This window comes from Rattus norvegicus, chromosome 2 (assembly GCF_021556685.1).
Source record: "Rattus norvegicus strain SHRSP/BbbUtx chromosome 2, alternate assembly SHRSP_T2T, whole genome shotgun sequence".
Taxonomy (NCBI): Eukaryota; Metazoa; Chordata; class Mammalia; order Rodentia; family Muridae; genus Rattus; species Rattus norvegicus.
In genome coordinates this window covers 41,786,400-41,805,259 of record NC_141535.1, presented here as the reverse complement: position 1 = coordinate 41,805,259, position 18,860 = coordinate 41,786,400, and the positions used below count along the sequence as shown (strand labels likewise).

Genomic DNA, 18,860 nt, shown 5'->3' with positions numbered 1-18,860 from the left:
AGGCTCCACCCAGCAGTCTACCCAGACTAATGCAGATAGCCACAGCCAAACAGTGGATGGAGTTTGGGAACTCTTATGGAAGAACACGAGGAAGGATTGCAGCCTCTGAAAGGATATGAACTCCACAGGAGGACCAACCAAAGAACACTAGAGTCAACTAACCAGGACCCTTGGGGCTCTCAAAGACTGAACCACTAACCGAGAACATACACAGACTGGACCTAGGCCTCCCCACACCTATGTGGCAGATGTGAAGCCTGATCTTCATGCGGGTCCTGAACAACTGGAACAGGGGCTATCCCAAAAGCTGTTGCCTGTACGTGGAATGTGTTCTAGTTTGGGCTGCCTTGTCTGGCCTCAGTGGAAGAAGTGCCTAGAAGAGACTTGAAGTGCCAAGGTAGGGGGCATATTCAGGGGGTCCACCTGCACAGAGAAGACGGGGAGAGGGGATGGGGGAAAGATTGTGGGAAGGGTGACTGGAGGGGGCCACTGATCAGGGTGTAAAGTGAATAAGTAAAAAATAAGAATAGGGAAAACTCATTTCCCCTTTGCCAGCAGATTCCAATTGCAAATAGCTTCTTGGTTAGGAGTGGGACCCCAAATGTCAGTGGGTACATCAGCCACATTCCAGGCCAGGCCTCATGCCCAGGAGCAGTTGGCCAACACAAAGGATTGCTTTCGTTTTGTTTTTGCCTACATGACTTTCAACAACCCACTTGACATCTGAGACCTAACTAGGAATAACAATAATAGTACTTACTTCATAAGGTTAATGAGAAAGATACAGTACTCAAGAAGTTAGACTGCAGGGAGACAAATAACCCTATTAAAAAATGGGGTTCAGAGCTAAACAAAGAATTCACAGCTGAGGAATGCCGAATGGCTGAGAAACACCTAAAGAAATGTTCAACATCTTTAGTCATAAGGGAAATGCAAATCAAAACAACCCTGAGATTTCACCTCACACCAGTGAGAATGGCTAAGATCAAAAACTCAGGTGACAGCAAATGCTGGCGAGGATGCGGAGAAAGAGAAACACTCCTCCATTGTTGGTGGGATTGCAGACTGGTACAACATTCTGGAAATCAGTCTCATGGTTCCTCAGAAAATTGGACATTGAACTGCCTGAGGATCCAGCTATACCTCTCTTGGGCATATATCCAAAAGATGCCCCAATATATAAAAAAGACACATGCTCCACTATGTTCATCGCAGCCTTATTTATAATAGCCAGAAGCTGGAAAGAACCCAGATGCCCTTCAACAGAGGAATGGATACAGAAAATGTGGTACATCTACACAATGGAATATTACTCAGCTATCAAAAACAACGAGTTTATGAAATTCGTAGGCAAATGGTTGGAAATGGAAAATACCATCCTGAGTGAGGTAACCCAATCACAGAAAAACACACATGGTATGCACTCATTGATAAGTGGCTATTAGCCCAAATGCTTGAATTACCCTAGATCCCTAGAACAAACGAAACTCAAGACAGATGATCAAAATGTGAATGCTTCACTCCTTCTTTAAATGAGGAAAAAGAATACCCTTGGCAGGGAAGGGAGAGGCAAAGATTAAAACAGAGACTGAAGGAACACCCATTCAGAGCCTGCCCCACATGTGGCCCATACATATACAGCCACCCAATTAGACAAGATGGATGAAGCAAAGAAGTGCAGACCGACAGGAGCCGGATGTAGATCGCTCCTGAGAGACACAGCCAGAATACAGCAAATACAGAGGCGAATGCCAGCAGCAAACCACTGAACTGAAAATAGGTCCCCTGTTGAAGGAATCAGAGAAAGAACTGGAAGAGCTTGAAGGGGCTCGAGACCCCAAAAGTACAACAATGCCAAGCAACCAGAGCTTCCAGGGACTAAGCCACTACCTAAAGACTATACATGGACTGACCCTGGACTCTGACCCCATATGTAGCAATGAATATCCTAGTAAGAGCACCAGTGGAAGGGGAAGCCCTGGGTCCTGCTAAGACTGAACCCCCAGTGAACTAGTCTATGGGGGGAGGGCGGCAATGGGGGGAGGGTTGGGAGGGGAACACCCATAAGGAAGGGGAGGGGGGAGGGGGATGTTTGCCCGGAAACCGGGAAAGGGAATAACATTCGAAATGTATATAAGAAATACTCAAGTTAATAAAAAAATAAAAAAAAAAACAGACACAGAAGGAACACCCATTCAGAGCCTGCCCCACATGTGGCCCATACATATACAGCCACCCAATTAGACAAGATGGATGAAGCAAAGAAGTGCAGGCCTACAGGAGCCGGATGTTGATCTCTCCTGAGAGACACAGCCAGAAAACAGCAAATACAGAGGCGAATGCCAGCAGCAAACCACTGAACTGAGAACAGGACCCCCGTTGAAGGAGTCAGAGAAAGAACTGGAAGAGCTTGAAGGGGCTCGAGACCCCATATGTACAATGCCAAGCAACCAGAGCTTCCAGGGACTAAGCCACTACCTAAAGACTATACATGGACTGACCCTGGACTCTGACCTCATAGGTAGCATTGAATATCCTAGTAAGATCACCAGTGTAAGGGGAAGCCCTGGGTCCTGCTAAGACTGAACTCCCAGTGAACTAGATTGTTGGGGGGAGAGCGGCAATGCGGGGAGGATTGGGAGGGGAACACCCATAAAGAAGGGGAGGGGGAAGGGTTAGGGGGATGTTGGCTGGGAAACCAGGAAAGGGAATAACACTCGAAATGTAAATAAGAAATACTCAAGTTAATAAAAAAAAATAGGAAAGCCATTTACTTCTGTGGATTTGTCAAACACCTTTAACACTACGAGGCTTGCAGTACAGCCCTTTGCTAATTATACCTCCTTTGATCCTCACAAGAGCCCTGCAAGGCAAGCTGTTTTATTATCCTCATTTCACACATGGAAAAACTAAATCACAGGTACCTTCCCCAAATTTCACAGTTTATAAGTAACAAAACCTGAATCCAACCTATGTAGGGTTGCTACACCCTGAACCACTGCTCCACAACTGTGCTGCATTTCTTCCTGGAAAACCACTATAGAAATCCAATTACCATTACTAAATGAAAAACGAGGAACATGAGAGCATCCTTGTCTTTCTGGTTTCTATGCTTGTTATCAGCTTGACTTCACCTCTTATCCCCAAAGTGCTGTATTGCCAAGTCCTGTGAAAAGACTCCTTGTTCCCTAGGTCTCCTTCTCCTTTCCTTCTCTAAGGCATTATCTTGTTCCCATGGCTGATGTTTATATTTGAGCCCTTTACATGATGTCAATAAAGAGAGGAGAGGCATAGAGGTAGAAACGGGAAGGGAGGGAGAAATACATGGGGGAGGGGGTAAGAAGAAATGAAGGTGAACCTTCTGGCTTTGGGACAGTTCATAAAATTTGAATAAGATCTTCAACTCAGATAACACTTGTATAACAATCCTAAAGTTTCTGATTTTTATAACTGCTTTCAAGTTATACCAGGGAAAATTCACTTCTAGCTTTTAGGAAATATTTAGAGGTAAAAGCGGCACCATATTTGTGACTCACTTTCAGATGCTCTAGAGCAGTGGTTCTCAACCTGTGGGTCACAACCATTCTGGGACCAAACAACTCTTTTCACAGGGCCATATATCAGTTATTATACATACCAGATATTTACATTGCAATTTATGAGAATAGCAAAATTACAGTTATGAAGTAGCAATGAAATAATTTTATGGATGGGGGTCAACACAACATAAGGGTACTAAAGGACCGCAACATTAAGACAGTTGACTATCACTGCTCAAGAGAAAAAAAAAATCTTATATACGGGAGAGAGAAAAATAGAGTTAGACAAGAAGAGAATAACAAGAAAACATCAAAAAAGCGTTAGCAAGTACTAGATCCAGCTGAGAAATACTGTAAAGCTACTGGATGATTGTTGCAAGTTCTTATTCTAAACACAAAATACTTCAGAATAAAATTGTTTTTAAAAGTTACCCAATCACCTTGCCCATGGGCCAATGCGAACAGCATCATGGCCCTACCGCACTCTCTAAATCCAACTGAGCATTTTCCTCATGCCTCTGTGCCTAGACACGGCTCTTCTGTTACACGTGCTGGGGCCCACTTTCTTCCTGAGGACCAAATCAATTTCAAATCTTCCCTCCAAGACCTGCCTTGAATCCTACTTCTTCCAAATGGCTTCCAAGATCGATTTTAATTAAAATTTGCTTACTTTACTCCATAGAAGCAAACACAGCCTCTGCATTTGGCTCGCTATCTTAGTTTCTTTGAGCGACTGTAACAAAGTAGCCTATAGTAGATAATTAATTTTTAAAAACTTTATTGCTCAACGTTCTGGAGCCTAGGGAGTTCTAGATCTTTATTAAATGAAAAATCTATAACATAAGCACATTCTTGCATTTCTGCTCTCTGTCTTAAATTCCTTGGTGGTTAATACCAGTAGATTCAGTGTCTAGGAAGAGCCTGTCTCTAACGGTTATCACCTTCTATGCATTTTAATATACAACAAGAGCAAAAGGTCTCAGTTACTCCAGGCTTCTCTCCTCTCTCTCTCTCTCTCTCTCTCTCTCTCTCTCTCTCTCTCTCTCTCTCTCTCTCTCTCTGCCTCTCTCTCTCTCTGTCTCTCTCTCTGCCTCTCTTTGTCTCTCTCTGTGCCTCTCTCTCTCCTCTCTCTCTTTCTCTCTCTCCCCCTCTCTGTCTCTCTCTCTCTGTGCCTCTATCTCTCTCTCTCCTCTTTCTATCCCTCTCTCTGTCTCTGTCTCTCTTTCTCTCACCCCCCTCTTTCTCTTTCCTCTCTCTCTCTCTCTCTCTCTCTCTCTCTCTCTCTCTCTCTCTCTCTCTCTCTGTGTGTGTGTGTGTGTGTGTGTGTGTGGTGTGTGCCTGATGCCAGGTGCCAGGACTTTGCACACACTAGGTCTGAATTCAATCACTGAGTTACATTTTCATCCCCTAATATGTTAGAAAAAATAATCTAATCCTTTAAACTAATTTTTAAAGTATGTCTGGTTCATTTCAAAAGAAAATCATGTGCCCAGGAGGGTGGGAACCACTTCCACGTGATTTTAGGTCTTCTTACTCACCTAGCTGCTTTCCCAGAGCCCTCAACCTCCACTGCACATGGGGGCTCGGGTTCCTCTTCAGTCTGTTCCTGACACTGACCAAGCAGAGGCTCAAAGGAGAGTAAGTAATGTACTTGGAAATACCTGGCCTGAGAGTAGCTCCAAGGTTGTTAGTGAAGTCATCCTTTTCCAACTAGAGTTTTGGATGCAAGTCAGAGGTTTAAGAGTTGCACATCCAGACAGAAGAGAAGCTAAAAAGTAACCAAGCCCTGGACACACATGAAACACGTAATTAGGAAGGAAAGTAAGTCACTTGGAAGATCCCAGATATGGCCTCTCTCCTGAGATTCCAGGTTATTGCCTCTTAAAGTAGCCAACTGGGAGGTAAACAAAAACCCAGGCCCTCACAGAGAAGATCAGTTTCTCTCATCTCTTTAACAAGTTTGTCCACATGTAGAACTACTTGAGGTCCTGCTCTGGAAACAAGATTAAGACCTTATTATTTCCAGAAGAGTCATCAGATCAACACATCACTCTTGCAATCTTGCCATGTCTGAGAACACACAGGACACTTCCTAGAACAAAGTCTTATTCTCTGTGAGTCACTTGCCTAATCTCATTATTATTATTATTATTATTATTATTATTATTATTATTATTATTAATTCACTTTACATCTGGATCACTGTCCTCCCTCCTGGTCCCCTCCCCCCACTTCCTTTCCCCTCCCCTTCTCCTCTGAGAGAATGAAGCCTCCTCCCCTGATATTTCCCTATCCTGGCATATCAAGTCTCTGCAGGGCTAGATGAAGGTTCTTCCACTGAGGCCATACTCTTAAACAGACTAAATGCTAAGGTTTTACCACTCACATCTCACAGGGTTATAGTGAGACTGAGTAAGATATCATCTAATATGGAGCCTGCAATTCAATAAATAACTGATAAAGTCTAATTTCTAATGATTTTCACATGGTATTAAACCATCTGAGTCATTATCGCTCTCCCTCAGAAGTGAGCTTTATCAATGGTCCCTTCAGCATCACCACTCCAGACAGCCAATGTGTCTCCCAATTTTTACTACCTCTTCCGTAGAATCAATACTTCATTCTCGCTACCAATAAAAACTGAAACCACAGGATTTACTTGCAAGTTTTAAGTTTCCTAATAAGCAGCAAATTCCTGAGTAGCTGTTAAAATGTAGAAACCCATTCATGTGACAGAGTACCTAAAATTAACTCAGATGTTGCCGGATGGATGCCGGGTCTGCTTTGGGAAACACTCTCCATATGCTCAGTTGTGCAAAGCCGATCCCGGCCTCTAAATTTAGATTATTTAAATGAAACCCATTTTAAAGGATCTGCCCTCTTCTTGCAGCCTCCACTCCTACTCACTCAACAGCCCCCTCAGCATCTCTGTCACGCAACTATCACAGGCTCCCAGCTTCAAAGCTTGACTCCCTCCAGTAGCCTCTTCACACAGCAGCCAGACATCAGATCGTATCTCTCCCCAGTCCCCAAAGGATGGCCACTGAACTCAGAGTCTAAGTGCAAAGACTTTACTGTTCAAAAGGGCCCTGCATGATCTGGACCCTGGTTGTCGGTTCACCATGCTCCCTACCTTGCTTTCCATTGGAAGTCCCAGCAGCCTTTGCGCCTGCTAATTCCTCCGCTGAAAACACTTTGTCCAGCTCCTCACTGCTCACCCCCTCATTTCAGAGGCCTTCCCTGAATACCCGATCTAAATTCACCTCCACTATTACTCCATCTATACATCGCTTCATTTTCTCCACCATAGGTACTTGCTGCCAGACGTTAATTTACATACGCGAGCATTTGTTTAACATCCTTTAGGCTGAGCAAATTGTAGGCTTCTAAGAGACCTTCATTTTTGTCTATTTTTACACAACTGTATTATTCATGATTGAAATGGCATGAAAGCCACTCAACGGGCTCCCATTCGAGGGTGTTAGCAACCGAGAAAAGGCAGACAATGCGTATTCTTTGCAAAATGCTCATTTGAGGTTTCTCTAGGACACATACAGTGGGCAGTAGTGAATGCAAACATGGAATTTGGGACAGAGGAAAGTGAAACAATTTTACGTTAAACCAAGAGCAAAACCACAGATTTCTCCCCAAAGCCTGCTCAAATAGAGGTCCCTAAATATTGACACTGCTTAACGTGGGCTAGAGCACAAGATCAGGTACAGCCAGAAGGGAAAAGAAAACAACTTTGGAAGCAGAGAATTTGGACCATTTAATACATTTGCATGGTAGTGGGCCCACAATTAAACCAAGATTTTTATTTCATGACAAACTAACCTCTCAACAAGAATTGAGAGCAGGCAGGGCAAAGTAACTAGGTAGAGAGTATTTTATTCTTTTGTTTTTATTTTACCAAGTCTTTAGAGATACCAAAGAACGATACAACTGGAAAGTCAGAGGCTTTGTGAGCGCCAGGGAGCTGGGCGAGAGGCTCTTTAGGTATGGTTCCTCCTGTGTGGTGCCTGCTTTATTGCGCAGTTCATTAACACGGAAGCTGTTGCCTTCCTGAGGAGCTCCTGGGAGGTGTGCAAAGATAAAGGGAAAAAAAAAGAAGTTGGAGTGACTTTTGGTACACTGAATGTGTGTTAATTGCTTTCAAATCCCATCTGTCTTGTTTATGCACTGCAACGTACAACAGTGTGTTCCTTTTCTAAGACTCTGAGATCCACCATGCCTTGCCTTGGCCAACATGTGATACCAAGACTGCAAAAGGTGTGTGTGTGCATGTGTGCGTGTGTGCTTGTGTGCATGTTGCCACCTAGTCTCTTTATGTAATTGGACCTTCCTGCTTTTAGACCCTAAATACGTTTTTTGCGATCATGCTTAGACTAGTCTGCTGGAGAGACATCAGAAGTATATGGAGTACTGAATTCCCCAGTCAAGGCATGCTTAGCCTGTCAGTTAATAATCACAGCCTGGTTTACACAAGTAGACACCCAAGCTGATTAGTAGCTTGGGAAAACAATCCTGGTTGACATTTCAAGATCTAGGCTTGGGGAACCTTGTTATACAGACATAGGTGAAGAACAGAACTTAGATAATTGTCCTCCAAATAATCAATAGATTAAAAGCAGAGCTCAGGGTGTCTCTAAATTCAATTCATGACCATAACTTGAAGCATTTTCTCTAAATTAAAATGGTAAGTTATTTATGCAGAGAGGAGCAAATGTTCCCACTAAGGTTTCTCCAAATCAAATGGAAACAATATGAATACAAGAAAATGTACTTAGTGTGATTACAATTCAAAGCAGTGATCTCTCAGAAGTAGGAATGTCTTAACTGAGCAAAATGTTGATTTTTTTTCTTTGTGCAGTTCAGTACAAATAAAATGGAGTCACATATGTTACCCTCAGCCTTCAGAAACTGCTCCAGCTTCATCATTGGGGGAGACTTCTCATCTCTACCAACTAGAGTCTATTTAAACATTCTTTTCTTTATCTTTAAGAAGTTAACAACTTTATTGGCTACCTGACAGATTCACGTAAGGAACTGCTTCTGAAATAAACCAGCAAGATTTGCTTCTCTTCTGTCTTTTGCCTTGGTAGAAACACTGCCTTCTTTCCTTTTCAAGGCTGCCATCTTTCCTTTATCTTTGCACACACCCCCAGGAGCTCCCCAGGGAGCCAGCAGCTTCCACATTAAAAAGGTGAGTAACAAACCAGACACCACACAAGAGGAAAACGTACTTAAAGAATACCAGCTCCCTGACGCTCACAAACTCATAACCCACCCTGCACAGCTGACAATTTTAGTTACATTCTATTCCACAGACACACACATCCCTATTCTAGAAGAAGCCAGGCTTCTCTGAGAATATTGTTAAATACATGAGAAAAAGCATGCACTATACAGTCTTCTGTACACCGTGTCAGGGATTCCCCAGTGGTGGAAAATAGAGCTAGGATTTCCACCTCTAGTTTACATGCTAGGAAACCAAGAATCATGTTGCCAATACAACTTCTGGTAGCTTTCTCTTTCATAAAACAGAGGAGTCTGAATGCACATCCATGTGCGCTGTGCTCCTGTACAATACAGTGCAGTGGAGGTGCACTCCATGGAGAAAAACAGAAAGATACTTGAGAAGAAAAGGAATAGAATGATAGGGAATAATGTCAACAGAAGCATTTACATTTCCTTTGAATAATTATGTAAAATAATCAGCCACCACTGGTAACATTTCTAAGGCAACATTCTACAGAATGCAACAGAGTGCTATAGAACGTGACGTTATTTTATGTACACTTAGTAGAAGAGCAACAGATGCCAAGTGAAGATTTCCACACAATGTCAGCTCCCGTTGACATCTTGCCTCTTGTTGAAATCCCCTGTGTGTGTTATTGTGGGCTGTTTGTTCCAGACCCAATGATGACCACTGAAGTAAATTCTGATCTAAAGTACATTTAAGAGATGCAATGTCTGCTACAGATCATTGAATGGATAGACTAGAATTTGGCCCACACATAGTTTATCAATCTTTACTCTAAAATATAGCCTTCACGTGGAAAGAAAGGTACCTCTGTGTTCTTATTCATACTTGGGAAAGAGTGACTATTCTAATTGATACCTATTCTTTTCATTTTATTCAATCATTTAGAAACAAGGCTATTGGAGGGGTTATCTGGTGGTATGGCTCAGTGGGTAAAAACACTTGTGCAAGTATGAAGACCTGGGTTTGAAAGTCTAGGGCAGAGGTAAAGCTGAATGTATAACACAACTGTCTGCAAGCCAAATGCCCTTTGGATAACTGATGGACATGGGAGACTTCCTGCAAGAGCATGTGTCAGTTACTCTGGCTTCTGTAGTCAAAAACAATTTTTAAAAAAGGATCCTGTCTCAAAAAAGGTAGAAAGTAAGGTCTGCCATCCAAGGTTGTCCTCTGACTTCCACACAAGCACTAAAGCATGTGTTTACTTTTACACAGAGAAATGTACGTGCAAATACACATGCAATTACAGAACACACACACACACACAGGCATGCACAAATACATGTGCACACACAGAGATAAGTGAAAGGAAACAAGGATATTTTCTTACTTACATAGAAGCAGTAATTTTAAATGAATGTTGTTAGTATAAGCAAGAGTAGTGAGGAACAAAATCCTTTTGAACATAATCAGAGGATTATTAGCCAATGAGTATGGAGTAAGGACTATGCCTGGTCCTCTACGATGTGCCCTAAGCACCTGTGCAGTACTTATTCAATGAGTGATAGCTTTGATACACAATGATGCATCTGCAGCTTGATGATGAAATCAACAAAGGAAAGTGCCATTTAATCTCCCTGAAACAGCCGCACAGAGCTGTAGGATCCATCTGGGAAAGCCTAGAGAAAAGGACTCCTAGTTTTGAAATTGGCTGAATTAACTGCAGTCAACACACTCAAAGAAAGAACTAATTCCTGAGAAAATACCAGAAAGACAACAAACATTTACAAAACAGTTCCTATGAGATAACATCGTTCAAGTATTTTATGTATATTAATTTACTTAATCTCCACATAAAGTATTTAGGGTATCTTAACTATTCTATTTATAAAAAAAAAAGACATGTAGATTTTAAAAAGTTTCCAGAGTAATAAGCTATTAAGTGGCAGAACTGGGGTCTAAACCAAGGCAGTCTGATTCCCAAGTCTGTGTATTTAAGACAGTGTTAAAATATTGTCCTAAATCAATATGGTGACAGCCTACTTTGCAGACTAAAATGATATAATACCCCCAACACAGAAAGAGAAATTCTTCATGTTCTGCCTCATGTGTGAATGCAAAGGCAAATTTTCAGACTTATATAATTGATGTAAAGTTATCTGTAAAAGTCAGGAAACTAGAAAAGAGCCATAAAGCAGTGGGAGAGATATTTTAAGGTAGGGGGCCTAGGATCGTGAAAAATGGTATACAGGGGAAAGGAAGATGATGGGAGTGAAGAGTTCTAGTGGAGAGGAGAAGGCATGAAAGGGGAAGTGAAGGAAAAGGAAGGGAGTGGAGTAAGGGAGAGGAGAGAGGGGAGGAAAGATAAGAGGGGGAGGGGAGATGAAGGGAAGAGAAGGTGAAGGGAGGGGAGGGGAGTGGAGAGGAAGGGGAAGGGAGGGGAGAGGTAGGGGAGGGGAGGGGAGAGAATAGATTGAGGAAGGTTAACTAACACTAAGAGATAAAAGTCATATAGAAACCTACTATTTGATAAGCTTCTTTATATTATACAGAGAGAGAGAGAGAGAGAGAGAGAGAGAGAGAGAGAGAGAGAGAGCTCAAGTGGAGCTACTCTATAAGGGAGGAGGATGTTTCTCCCAGATGCTTTAGGTTATACAACAACAACAAAAAGAAAAAACAGTGCCAAGTGTGAAATACAAGTGTTAACCAGGGTAGGGGCACAGAACCACCAAAACATTACAGGCTGTTGCCATTGCTCTTGGTCACCCACAATAACTGCATAGTAGGACCTAGTGTTGCTGATATCCATACATCAGTCATAAGATGTGAAGAGTTGTTACTCCCTACTGACTTATCTTAATAGTTTGGGAAGGAGCTATGCGGAATTCTAGGGAAGAAAAATCATTAACCAAGTTATCTCTGACCAAGTCTGGCCTTGCTGTGAACTCTGAAAGGTATAATAATAGCCATCCTGGCAAACTATGCCCATGGCTGCAATGATGGCATATGCGTTATGAGTAACAATGACTTTCTGTTTAAACTTAAGGCCTGTTCCACAGACAGGAAACCATGCCTGGTACTGTAACTTGGCCAAGAATCCATGCCTGGAGAGGTCTTCCATCCTAAGGGAGAAGACCCTACTATTAGTTTGCTAAATTAGCATGGTATCAAACTGCCTTCTCAATGTTTATCTCTGTCCCCCAGATTAGTGCAGCTCTCAGTCTGCAGACATTTCCCAGTCTAAGAAGTTTCTTTATGCAGTGCGTAGTGTTGACTTCAAGGAGTCACAACTAACAACAGAAGACTAGAGAATGAGAGACCGTGGAAGGCTCATCCCAAATGGGACATAGCCATCACAGTTCTCCTTGTTCAGGCTCACCAAACATTGTAGAAGATGGTACAGAAAGATTGTAAGAGCCAGAGGCTGGGAAGAGCATGGCAGAGGTGTTACATTCATGAACTCATGGTAAATGCAGATGGGAAGGGCACATGAGGTCCCGCCCCTACTTAATGAACTGGCACTTGGGGGCTGCTACAACAGGGATATAGAGTTTTTCTTCAGGAGTGTGGCTCCAGGTAGTATTGCCCATGCTCTAGTACATAGCCCTACAGTCATGTGCATATGGCTAGAGACAAATGGACAGAACGGTGTGTTTAATTTTTTAAAAGGGTCACAGAGTTGGGATGGAGATAAGAAGAGAGCCTAGAGAGTTGGAGAAGGAGGGCAGTATGATCAAACTACATTGTATATATGCATGAAATATATTCTCAAGACATGCTTGTAAAAGAAATATGTGTATATGTGTGTGTGTGTCTGTGTCTGTGTCTGTGTGATTAAAGTCTTTATTAAATATAATTTATTCTTCAGATTCTCAGATTTGGTCAATATTTTTCAGTGCCTTGGGGTAAAGATTCTAAGTGTCTTTTATTTTCTTCTTCTTCTTGGTGTTTGGTTTTTTTGTTTGTTCAGGATTTTGTTTTGTTTTGTTTTTTTGTTTTTAGCTCTGACAAAATAAAAACATTGCTTGGATATGTTGAGATCTTCCTCTTTTGCAGTGGTACACTTAAAATGTTTTTGGAATGAGCCACAAAAATAAACATGTATTTGGAGTGATGGGAAAATTCTTTCCAGGCACTCTCAGTTCAATCAGATAAATATGAGGATGTTAAAATGAACCAGTTCTTCAGTTTTCTAGGTCAGGACGTAAGCTTAAAAGGGGTTTTTATTTGCCATTTTTATTTCTTAAATAGCCTGATTGCAAATTCGCTTTATAGGGAAGAGAAGTAATTTGGTTTTTAGGACAGCTGAAGTTATGATTGGCTTAACACCCAACAAAATATCTGAATCTACTACAACCAAGAGAAGGGATGAATTAGGTTTATGGGATTTTATTGAAAGAAAATTAAAAGGTTCTAGGGGGATTTTTAAAAGCAACTACATGAAAACTATTTTTTATTCACTGAGTAGATATCTATATTCTTTTATATTTGTGGTATGAATACGTTTGTTAGAACTTGGGATTTTGGAGTAAAGACAAGCTTTAGCTTCCAGAAAACAGAAAGCCTTTGAAACAAATTCATGTTAGTTCTAACACTGGTTGAACTCCATGTAAAAATTAAAAAAAAAAAAAAAAACTGCGGTAATGGACAGAGCTTTGCAGGTAATCCCCAGCAAAACTGAGCAGTTTCTGCCAGCAAGAATACATACCAAGTCTATAAAATACTCCGAAAATCATAGAGAATGGCTCCATTTTGATAAGCCATTTTTACATTGTTAATTTTCTCCAAACTATTTCCTTAGTCAATAGAGAAAGGCATTGAAATAACCAGACCCATGGAAGGGAAAGGTGGGGAGGGAGAAACATCCTAGAAACACTTTTCACAATAGGACAGGCTCCTTAAATGGTAGCAATCTTTGTAATCATAGTGCTGAGTTATTTTTACTGGTCTTGGGAAAGACATAGCACATGGATAAAAAATTTAAGTGTTAAATTATATCCCTGATTTTTCTAAAGAACAAATATATTTCTCATTTAACTTACTATTTACATAAGATCTACATTCTATAGAGTAGTAAACAATTGGTGATAATGAGAAATTTTAAAAATACAAATGAAGGAATGACAGAAATACATTAGTTGACAACTGCTGTAAATTGAATGTTTATTCCTCCCAGAATTCATAGGTTGTTATCTAATGCCTAATGTGATGGCATTTGGAGATGAGACCTTTAAGAGGTAATTACATCATAAAGTAGAGCCTTATAAAGGGCATTGCTTTACAAGAATCCAGAGTTAGCTGTCTCTTTTAAAACTGGAACAATGCAACATTATGCCATCCATCTGCAGCCTAGAAGGTAGCCCTTGCCAGAACCTAATGATGCTGGCACTCGGTTCACAGGTACGTGAGAAGAAACAAATTTCTGTTGCCTACAAGTCACCCAGTAGCTCTGATACATTGGTACTTTGATATATACATTCCAACTTAAAACACCAAATCAACTTGCTTTTCCTTCTTGCCACAAATGAGCCCATGGCCTTAGTCTCCCATCCTCTACGTGAGACCGGTGACCAAGCTCAAGAGGGTGCTTCCTTGCTGGAGTACAGCACGTGAGAGCTGGTGGACACAGGTTGAGAGTGGCATCCCAAGAGCATCATTTAAATAAATAAGAGAAATCCATTCAAGTAGCTGCATTTAGTGGAGGAGTGGATAGTACAGGTGGAAGGGTTTAAATGGAAGGGCAGGGGGTGGAGAGAGTGTGGGCATGACAGGGAGAGCCAGATGAAAGAGGAATATATGGGAAGGAAATCTATATAGGAACCTGCTTCATAAACTAGCCAAAAGATTATGGGAGGAGATTGAACAGAACTCTCCAGCATTCACAGATAATATTGCTTCCAGAAGTTGGAGTGGGGGTTTCATGGAGGGGAAACAAGGAAGGGGATTACATCTGAAATGTAAACAAATAAAATGCTTTAAAGAAAAAAGAAAAGAAAAAGTTGTAAGTCTTTAAACAACCCCTAAGTATAAGAAATCTCCCGATGAGCTGTTGGTCAGGAAATCCCCAGAGGATTAGTAAGAAAGTTTCTACTAAGTTCCTCACACCACTGAACTATAGGACACAGCTGTGGCTAGTGTTTTAAAAAGAATGGTAACCTTCCAAACCACAACTGACTAGAAATTGGGGGGTTCAAAACTGTTGATTGAGCTTTCTAAATCAGTTAGTTAAAAGAAGCCAGGAATAAGTCTTGCCTGAAAACTTACATGAGCATTCTATTGGAGAAATTTAATTAAGATCCAAAACGGGAATTTACAAAAAAGAAATCCAGGAACATTTGTCACTCTGGGCTCTCAGACTCAGTTTTTCCTGTGAGGAAATGATGTCTTCTCAAACTATGTCATTGGCAGCTCTAAGCTCAGCTGCGAGGGAATGCTTTCTCAAGTGCTGCCATGGTCTTTTACCTAGGTAGGAGGAAAATCGTCACACACGTTTACCAAAGAAATCCATCCTGTTTGAGAGAAATGGACAAATGGATGTAGCATAGAAAGTTAATCAATAAGCAATGTATTTGAGAATTTCCCTTTCGAAGGTGATAAATTATGAACTGTTGCTATTGACCTACCAATGATCTTTGCAGTGGGTGACATTTGTGTGGTACCACAGTAAGTTATATTTGCACACCGTGCTGCGTTTACTTAGCAAGGTAAAGGCACTTGTGTTTCTAGTACTCAGGCAGTGGACAGATAAGAACCAAAGCCCCAAAGCCTTTATAACTTTTCAATACCAAAGGAAACCTTGGCATACTCTGATAGTATCCCTCTTGCCCGACACTATGCTTTCAGGATTAAAGGACATTGACCCTCGTGCCATGAGCCGCTGTCATCATAACCGCATGTGGTTGTGCTGTGCATTACAAATTACATGCTACAGTGTTCTCTCACAAGCACTTTCTCATTGCCCTGTTGAAATCCAACGGCCCGTTCAAATTCTAGAACATTTATCCTATTGATTTTACAGGTGGAGACGGAGGCTTAGGAATAGTTCATGACCTATGTGTGACCCACCGATACCAAGACTCTGCTCCTTGAAATTAGAGGAATGCAATATGGACTGGTCATCAATATAACTGGAGACTGTGTCACCTGCTAGCAACATAAAGATGGGCTGATTGGCCGCCTGGAAGTTAAGTGACAGCTCTTCTCAGACCCGTGGGTACCTCGAGGGAGCAGAGATGGGAAGGTACAGGTATGAAGTCTTTTTTTTTTTTTTTCTTCTTTTTTCTTTTTGTCGGAGCTGGGGACCGAACCCAGGGGCTTGTGCTTGCTAAGGTAGAGCAAGCGCTCTACCACTGAGCTAAATCCCCAACTCCCAGGTATGACGTCTCTAACATTTGGTGGCACACATTACTTTGTGAAGTCGAGCTGTGGTGTTGCATTGGTCTTGCTCTGCTTTCTTTAACGCATGCCTATGGCAACTCTTGAAAACACTCACTAGAAATCATTAAATCCTCATACAAAAGCAGGCAATCAGATTAGCTCTCGCTATGCCACAGGGGGCAAAAAAAAAAAAAAAAAAAAAAATGCCATAGGGAAGAACAAGCTTTTCCAAAGACAACATTTTAAATAACAGTGGAAAAAAATGTAGTTCAATCAAGAAATGATATTTTTTCAATGTGGATTTATGTCATTGCACTAGGAGGTAGTGTTAATAGTTTCCAAATGCCACCTAGCAAGTTCATGATGTAATACATTCCTTCTTGGATACATCTTTTGTCAAATCCATCTGTCTATGGGCAGACATACACAGTTTTATAGAAACCTCTCTGCAACAGAAGTTCCAGAGTCAGCCAAAATAAGAGGAGAGAGAGAGAGAGAGAGAGAGAGAGAGAGAGAGAGAGAGAGAGAGAGGCTTTAGAAAGGAGAAAAACACCCTGAAAAATGTCGATTGCTGCTTTTGGAGAGATATTTTATTTTTCTCACAGCCTACTGTCCCCTGGGCCCCTGGCAACTCTGAATTCCTTTTGTTAATCTCTTGCCCTTTATAAGACATGCCCAGGAGAACTAAAAGCACGAAGGCCCTAGAATTTAGGACGTAGAAGAAGTGTCAATACAAGATGGAAATGCCCGCATAGAGCCAAGAGAGTCCCTGTGATTTCTGGTTTTAAACGCTCTGTATGATGTAAACAGAACAAAGTACTGCTGGATGACTAATCATAAGTTATTTGACTTATCCTAGCAAGAGCCCAAGCAAGGTAATATAAAGAACGAAGGCAAAGAAGGTAGGAACACCAAAGCTGCCAAAATTTTCCGTAATGGTCTCTTGTCTGTTGCAAGTACCCAAGGAAGAACACACCAGTTGAGTACCAATTGATATGCTAAGCCTTGAAAACAAGCACAAAGCTAACATTACACAAACTGAACAAATTATATATATCCAGGAATAGACAGACAGACAGACATATGCATTAACAATTAATGTAAAAAGAGGGTACATGAGAGAGTTTAGAGTGAGGAAAGACAAATGTCTTTAAAAGGCTTCCATAAAAGATTTTGCTATGACCCTAGGATGAGAAGAGGGCTAAACAGAGAGTCAGAAGCCAGTTCCTTTGGGGTAGCTCCCTCCCACCACTTCTCATTCTCAGATGGCCACAAGTGCCTGGGGAAGGAATGGCTCCTGTCACAGACATTCATCTCCCCTTGTCCCAGTGACACACTTGATTAGGAATGAATAACTAAATGTGAGTCAACCACCTTTCCTAGCATCCCTGGCTATTTTAATGAATGAACTCTATTATTCCACAACAAAGGAACGCATTATAGCATTTCCTCACACAATAAGTGCATTTATAAGGACTATATTAGATTTCCATTTTTTTAAAAAACAACTATCTTATATACATTTGGTTGATACAGACAAGAATTCTATACTGACAACTTGTCTTTTGATGAATTTTATCCCCTGGTTGGACTTAAAAGGGTTGGCAGTTCAGTTGTCAAAAAAAAAAACAATTAACAAATTTAATCTAAAATTAAAGATTTTAAAACCACAATGAATATGTCTCTCTTACAGGCTAATCATGACAGCTGTTTAAATAGATACAAGCAAAATTAAACTGCTGTAAATGCTATTTGTATAGGACTTGGCAAGTAATTACTACAGTTATTTGCCATGGGAACTCAGGGTATTAAAACTTTTCAAATTATTGGTGCTTAAGACATACATAGCATAAATACATGGATTTGAATCTACAATTCTAAAGAGAAAAAAAATGGATGAAAAGCAACCTGGAAAGCCACCTAAAAATCCAAGAAATACCCTTGCTTTAATTTGAGCTATACTCAGAATGTTTAAGAGGGTGACAATTTTCATTGGCACTAACTCCATAAGCAAAGCCCTGTTAAGACATTTTCGTGTGTTAAAGGCCAGGAGAGATCAACAGTGATTAACAAGTAAAACACGAACTGCTTACATTTACCAGTTCATACTCAGTGTGATTTCAGTGGCCAAGTATGCACTGCAGGAGAGAAGGGAGGCTGAAGACTCCTAGCTTCTCTCCTCTGTCTACTCCAGCTTTATCCTAAACCTTGTTAACAACAAAAGTTACCCCAGTAATTACAAAAGAAAACAAACAACAAACAAAACAACAAAAGCCAAACAAACAAACAAACAAACAAACAAAAAACGAGCAAAGGCTTCCTAGGATAATTTGATCTGCTCCAACCACAAATTCCAATCCAGTTTCCTCCCTTAGGGCTCTGTGTGTATTTAATCTGCTTCTCTCACAGCATTTGAAAATAAACTCCTAGTTTCCCATTCAGCCTTCTACCAAATAAACAGACCCACCAAAGCATTTTTACACACATATAATTCTGTTAGTTACTCATGGTGTGCGTCCTAAATTAGCTTCGGATTACAGAGAAAAAAACACTCCAGACACCGTTTCTCCTCTCTCCTTTCCATCGCTCTAATTGATATATACCTATGACCCCAGAGGGGGGTTCCTTGCGGCTCAGTTTCGAACAGGGTAAGTACGAAACCCTACAATTTGCCTGCCTCGGGTCTCTCTGAACCTCTGCTTTGAGATCACTGCCTTCTGTTTCAACCTGCTGGTATTGGA

General features: G+C 41.1%; 1 protein-coding gene across 3 annotated transcripts in view; it reads right to left on the bottom strand.

Moving 5' to 3' along the window:
- Pde4d (phosphodiesterase 4D) overlaps positions 1–18,860 on the bottom strand; it is a 1,511,604-nt gene that overhangs the window by 1,433,604 nt on the left and 59,140 nt on the right. The window lies entirely within an intron of this gene.